The 7,312-nt window shown below is 39.7% G+C and overlaps 1 protein-coding gene across 1 annotated transcript in view; it reads right to left on the bottom strand.

The window, feature by feature from the left end:
* Positions 1-7,312, bottom strand: part of coro7 (coronin 7) — a 91,265-nt gene that overhangs the window by 47,037 nt on the left and 36,916 nt on the right. The window lies entirely within an intron of this gene.

Below are 7,312 nucleotides of genomic sequence, written 5' to 3'. Positions count from 1 at the left end.
CAGCACACACACACACACACACACACACACACACACACACACACACACACACACACACACACACACACACACACACACACACACACACACACACACACACACACAAATACATACTGACCCATAGCTGGGAACTGCTGTGCATGGTCCCACATTAACTATACAAACACATAAAACAGCACCACTTCTTCCATGCAGAGCCTATTATATCAATTTGCTCAGATATCCTAGTGAAAAAACAGGAGAAACTATGCACTCCCTGGAAGTTAATAGGCTTTTATTTCTTTTTCCTTCCTCCACTGTTTTAATCTTTAGGTGTTCTGAATTTCCATGTTCATTGACCTAATATACACACACCATAAAGGAGTTAAGCCCGTTGCAGTTGCCAAATTAAAAAAAAAAAAAAAACATGTAAAATGGAAAGGCAATGGACTGGACTTAATTGCGAGCATATGCGTCTATGTTGGACAAGCTCCAGGTAAAATAATAGAGAGGATGCACAGGTGATGCCAGATAAGTATAATGCTTGTGCCAAAAGAAGGCATGCATGCTTCTGTCCTTCTTTCTGGTCAGACATCTGCAAATATTCATGTACATGAATAAGAAAAAGAGTAGGGAGCATGTCTGTTTCTCTGCTTTCCTTCCATAAAACAGTCTCTCTTTTATTCCCTGGCTTTAAGAGAAACCTTGTTCCTGGATGGGAGCCAACTTTGACGCTCAAACTCAGCCTGTGTTGCTCAATGGCCCCTATTGTAGTTTCAAGGGACCGTTTTCACAATTACCAACTAAACAAAATCCATACACAATTAGTTTTGAGCATGATTTTTATAGCTTTTTTTACTCCCTGCTTTATTCATTTCATCCTGTTTCACTCCTAATTTTTGTTTCTAATTTCCTAATTCCGCTCTTCAAGCAGGCAAGACAATGTGATGAAGCACAGGGTCATGTAGCTGTAAAAAGCATTTGTATTTCCCCGTACTTCTCAATCGTTTATTCAAACTCTTTTTTCCAGTTTCCAAATAACCCTTCTGCCCACACAGCACAGCTGAACTCCCAATAACCTCAAGCCATCTCTCCAACCTCAGTCAGGAGTATTTACAGTCAGCTGGGGGCATGAAATTAACTCCACAAAAATCAAGAAGAAGCATTTAAGTCATTATAAAAAAATATGGCACAAAAACTATTGATGCAAGCACAAGAAAATGCTGACTGCTTTATTGAATCGATGACAGTTTTAAAATAGCTCTCATCGCAAATCATGTTTTTTATTGTCTAGGGAGAGAGAGCTTCATTATTCCAGAGTAGCATTGAGTTTCTGTGATGTTGCTCCGTGCTAACCAACAAGTGCACAAAGATTGTAGTAACAAAAAGTAAAAGAGAAGTACAGGAAAAGAAGAGAAACACACCACCACTTTGTTTTTGGAACTTCGCACATTGGTTCCAGTTTTTTGGCCCTCTGCTTGTTTCCCTACAGTACTCACTCCAACTCCTCTACCCCACAATGCACCTTCCCTCTCTCCTAATCATTCAGAAGTATTAACAACAGATGAAGGGTGGTGTGCCACCAGTTTCTCTCTTGCCATATAGATGCCAGTCTGTGCCAGCAGATGGCCCAGATGCTACTCTACCAAAAAGCAATAAGGGGATAGATGAGAAGGGAGAGAGAAAGAAAAACAGGAAAAGAAAGCACAAGGAAGAATTTGACTTTGGTTAGTTCTTGGCAACACAGCAGGCACACATGTAATTCATTTCACGTGCTGTTCGGAAGATTATTAGATACAAAAACAAATGGCAGTTTGATTTCCCCAGTGCAGATATTTTCTTCCACCTCGACCTTGTCATTTTTCAGTCATGGTATCTCCTCTCAGTACAATATTGACTCAGCCTCCACATCATTTCACACTGGAAACAGGGAGAATGCGAGCTGGCAGGTAAGTAATGTACTGTGTAACAGGTGAATCAGGTTTATGAATTTGTATGAATCTAATTCTAGGCATGGATGTCCTGTGGTCTGGTCAAAATTGGCCAAGAACTGAAGCCATGTTCGTAAGGGCCCCTCTATGCATGTTTGATTGAGTTTCCAAAGCTGCACCCAGTGTTTGGTACAGATATCACTTTAATGTTTAACTCTGTCAAGGTCAGGACCAAGTCCACATGCTTCCTCAACATTTGAACAATGTATCCAATAGGCTCTTTCTTTTAAATTTGCATTTCATACACTTGTCTGTGGTTGTGTTGCAATACTGCTACAGCAGTAATTACAAGACTGTAAACCTGTAAATACTTTTATCAGTGATATGGAGAATTTATGTCTGCAGCTAATCTGCTAATTATTATTATTCTTATGAAAAACTGGTTAAAAATACACATCACATCACATCACATCACTTCACATCACATCACATCACAGGCCCTTCAAATGTCTTCTTGTCTTGTTCAAGCAGAAGTACAAAACTGATTTCAGCAGGTATGAACAGAGAAGGCTGGGCTTTATACATCCAATTTAAATGTACATGGCTTACTTTACTCTGGAGTTTTATGTAACTCCAAGGCTAAAAACACAAAGTAAAATATAAAAATAAATGATGAAACGAGACATGAAGAGTGATGATCCAACCAGGGAGAATTAGGTTAAATTAAGTGAAGCAATGATGAAATGTGAGGGCAGACGGAGGTGCTGTTTAATAGGAGGGCCACATGTACCTAAAAAGCTTATCCATCTTTGGAAACATACTGACTTGTGGGAGGGTGGTGGGGGATTATTGAGCATGAGTGTGTCTGTCTGTTTGTGTGAGCATCCAAGAGACAGTAGTGGAATTAAAGCACACCTAAACATAAACGCCCGTCAGCTCCGGGAAAGCAACCCAAAGGAATGGAAGGACATGGGGGACATTTTTTATTTATTAAAAGAAAAACATAAACAAATGAGTAATATGGCATTAATGCAGAAGAGAGGAGGTTGCAGTGGACTCAGAGGAGGTTTTTGAAGATGAAAAAGATGCAGGAGGATGAGATACCAATCCATTTTTATAAGATATGGTTCAAACATGCCAGAAAGTTCAGGGTTAGACAAATTCTAATATATTACATAAAACCGATAGATGAAGCTTACCGCCATACAAATATAATCTAAACTGCGGTAATCAGCTCCAGTTATTATTCCTTTAGTCCTTTGAGGTCAACAATTTCTTTTAGGGTCTAAATTCAAAGCAAAAGATATAATGTTAAAATTATCATTAGGTCTCATTAGAAAGAGTACAGGGAGAAAGATGCCACTGTGGTTGCTTCCCTCACATGGCCTTTAAAAGAAAACAACTGTGCTGAGAAATGACGAAGGTCTGAGCAGCTGTTCATGGAGCTAGTAGTTAGAAACAACAGAGGAAAGTGTGGGGCTCAATTTTAAAACTCAGTGGTGAATTCCAGTGATTCTCACCAGCAGTTACAGTTGCCACACTAGTGTCTACCAAGCCTCATGCTTCATAGAGCGCATGTTTGTCGAGATCTCATAACCTCAACACTTTTAAGCCATAATCATCTCCAGACAAGAGAAACAAGAAAACAAGACAAGTGACAATTGAGAGTTATTATCTTTTTTGGGTTGTCTAAAACCATCTTCTGGTCACAGTGTTGTTCGGTTCATATCAGAACTGCTGTAGCTACTCAATATAACTTTTACAGATTTGGTGTAAAGCAAAGTACTGATGGTTAAGAGAGAGTGAAAATCCTGAAAGCTAGTATTTATTTTATTGTATTTTATTCTTGCTAGGTATCTATTTAGATCAAGTCTCCAAAATAAAAAAAAAAGAATGAAAAGAGAAATAATTTTAAAATGACATCTTCAAAGCATCTCTATGTACTGTATTATTCAGTATCTATTAATCAGGTTAGGTCAGATAGGCAGCTGTTATTTCCTGTATGTGACTTTAACTGCAGTGGCTCCCTGCTTCTGTAAAATTATATGTACGAAAATTATAGCTTTTAAACAATTAGCTGAATTGTTAAATAAGAACTAGCAGCATGTACTGGAATTCATATTGAATTGAGCTTAAGAGTTATTTGATGCAGACAGAACATAAATTATGACCCAAATCCTTAAAAACAACAACTAAATTAAGACAGTAAATGTGCTTACACATATGTTCTTTCAACAGGCTGGAAAAGATGTGGCAAACACAGTGACTTGTCTTGGACAACATTTTCTACTCTTTCCTCTCTCCTTCCAGTCTCCTATTTGTTCTTCCATTTCTCACTTTCCCAGACACACAAGTAACATTTTAAAGTCAAAACCTGCTGCACAAACACAGCAGCAGGAGTACATCCATAACTTGGAATAGCACACTGACGAGGGTAAAGCCAGCCAAAGTCTTGGGCTCAGGCATTCAGGCCTTGGTTACATCCCCCTTAAGACACCAGCAGACATTCATCAAGCACTGCTGTGTACACATCCTGCGCTAACTTTCAAACTCTACTTGCATTGTGGCTGTGTTGTGTATACACATCTGCAAATTCCACATTGTATGTAGATGTGACTGGAGCCCCTGTGTAATCTCAAACTGGGCGGAGCAATGCTGTCCCGTGGGTGGGCATATATGGGTAAATAAAGAAAACAGCTCCAATCCACTTCAATCTTTAGCTCTTATCAACACCGAAACAAATGGCTCATGTTTTGAAAATAAAAATAATAAATATGGAATACTATATATCATTTAAGTTGGATTTAAATAACTACTACATCACTGGAGCACAGTGTGTGTTTATGTGTGTGTGTCTTTAGTGGAGGGTGGCAACAGGCACACATTAGGTGCCTGTAATCTTTTTCATCACAGCAGGTGCTTATGGTCTCTGTGGTAGACACATGATTTACATCACTTACAGAATAAGAACCCATCCCCATAAGTTAAAGTGGATTAGATGCTACAAATAAGTTTTGTAAACTTACATCAACAGTTGAGTAAGCTACAAAATTATTTGCAAGAATGTTGCTTTAGGGGATAACTGGTTAAAAACTTGAGTTGTGTGTGAATTTAGCACACAGAGTGTGCTGTTATAATGTGGTCTGGCACAAAGGTTGACTTCAGTAATCCACATCATTCACACTAATTCCATTTCCCCAAACACACATCCACATCCAGCCTAAACACAAATGTTCACTGGCAGAACATAATGATTGTCTCAAACATCCTGCTATCATAGGGCTGAGGCCAGCTGACCTTTGACCCCTGCCTGTGAACTCTAACCTTGCAGGAATGGGCTGTCAATTTCCGATGAACAAACACCTGTTTGTTCCTCGCAGTTAGTAACACTCAGAGGGAGGAGTGTATTTCAGAGTGAGCCATTACACCGAAACACAAAATGTTGATCTGTTAATCCTGTCTGCAGGGAAGGTCTGGGCAGTCACAAGTGTCTGGGTGCTGATTAGTAGTGAAGTGGTGCATGAGTAGTAAACCAGGATAAGGCTGATTTTACCAGGTTTCTGTCTGGTAATTAGGGTGCTGGTTTACATATCCTGACCAATCAGAGCTAAACAGGGGCAAACACATACAGATGTCCTTTTATACATCCTAAGTCAACAGTGTTCAAAGCTTTGTTATTTCTGTGTAGATTATACTTTTTTATAGCAAGAGTAACATTTCACAAAATAGGTTTAAAGTGAGCAAAGCTTAATGAAGTCCAGATCCAGTTCAAAGATGAAGGCAAAAATCTGAGGTCAATGATTTTGTCAAAATGAAAACACAGACAATTGTCCAACCTCCCGATATCACATGCATTGTAATACTGTATGTGAAACATATCAACAATGATTCCTAACTCAATCCAAACCTCATCGGGAAACAAAAACCTCCCTAAATCCCAAAACATACAGAGGAAAAATGAAAGAAATCTCAGGAGATGAAATTCAAAGAAAGGTCACTCCATCTTGGATGACTATGGATACAACAGGAGCTGCACATGGTGGTAGAAAATAAAAATTGCACATGGCATAACTTATGGCAGTTATGCCGCAATTTTTTAGGTTGGTTTGTCAAAGTTATCTAATTGTGATATGTAAATTACATATTGAGAATTAGACCTTTAAAATGTTTGACAGTCAGCAGCCAAATGTTTGGCTAAATTTCATTCTTTTCACAACATGCATAATATATCACAATATAAATGAGCCTTGATTGTATAATACTTGACATTCTGTATAGTCTCTTCTACTTCATTCACATTAATGCACAGAGACTATAAAACAACTTTTTTATTAAACTTGCTTCTTCTTCTCTGCCACAGCCCACCAAGCTCATGAATCTAATGCCTTTCAGTAGCTGACTCTCAAACCTTATCTTCAGTAAAATGTACCTGTTTGTCACTGCATTACCAAGAAACAACATCATACTCTCTTTTACATAAAAATGAAATGGACCAAATTGTAACTGCAAAGAATTAACTCTCTGATTCAAGTTGCAAGTCTATGAAAGTCACCCTAAAGATTTATAGTATGTTTTGGTAAATGACAGACAGTAATTTTAAGTATACACAATTTGTATTTCATGAGCTAAGCCTTGCAAAACCACTAGTATGGTCCTTTAAGTATGGCCTCAGCTCTGCACTGCCTGTGGACCTGCAGCCACAGTCGACCTCTGTCCAGCCCAGTTGCAGTGACAGATGCCAAAGGCCACTTGAAGCCTACAGCTGTGCGAGGCTTGGCCAGGGTCAGAGAGGGCATTTCTTGGAGAGAGGGTGGTGTGCCAAGCTGGGTGGTGCTATGGTCACTACAGCACAGTGAGAATCAAGCCACCACACAAAACAAACATAAACAGGGACACCCGCTGGGCAAGCTGACGCCGCGTGCCTGCGTGGGTGCCTGCCAGCCCAAGCTGTGGCCTGGGGTGTGGGTACAGTAGCTGAGCACCCTAGTAGGCACCCCAAGTCGATGGGTTCACCCCAGTGGAAAGTCTGCATCAGCCCGTCTGGAGCCCACTGTGGCTAAGAGACGACGGCAGCGATTCACCAGACCCCCCAACTAATGTAGCCATCACTTCCCAAGCGACCACAAGCTAAATGTATCCTCTATGCACAGCAGAAAATAGCATAACTGTGGGGAGGGAGAGGAGTGTGGGGAGGCTGATAAAAAAGCAGACCGATGAAATGGAGGAGGGAGGTGATGAACAGACAAAACAAAACTTAAGTTATGTTGTCACCAAATAGGGAAACAACCTAATAAAAGAACGCAATGAATAGTGGGATAAAGATGAAGACACAAAGAGAGAGAAAAGAAAACACTAATAGGAGAGTGAAAGATAGTTGGATCACTCCTGCAAAAAAAGTAAAC

Source organism: Mastacembelus armatus, chromosome 8, assembly GCF_900324485.2.
Source record: "Mastacembelus armatus chromosome 8, fMasArm1.2, whole genome shotgun sequence".
NCBI lineage: Eukaryota > Metazoa > Chordata > Actinopteri > Synbranchiformes > Mastacembelidae > Mastacembelus > Mastacembelus armatus.
Note: the sequence above shows the minus strand (reverse complement) of the source record. Positions and strands in the feature narration are given on the sequence as shown.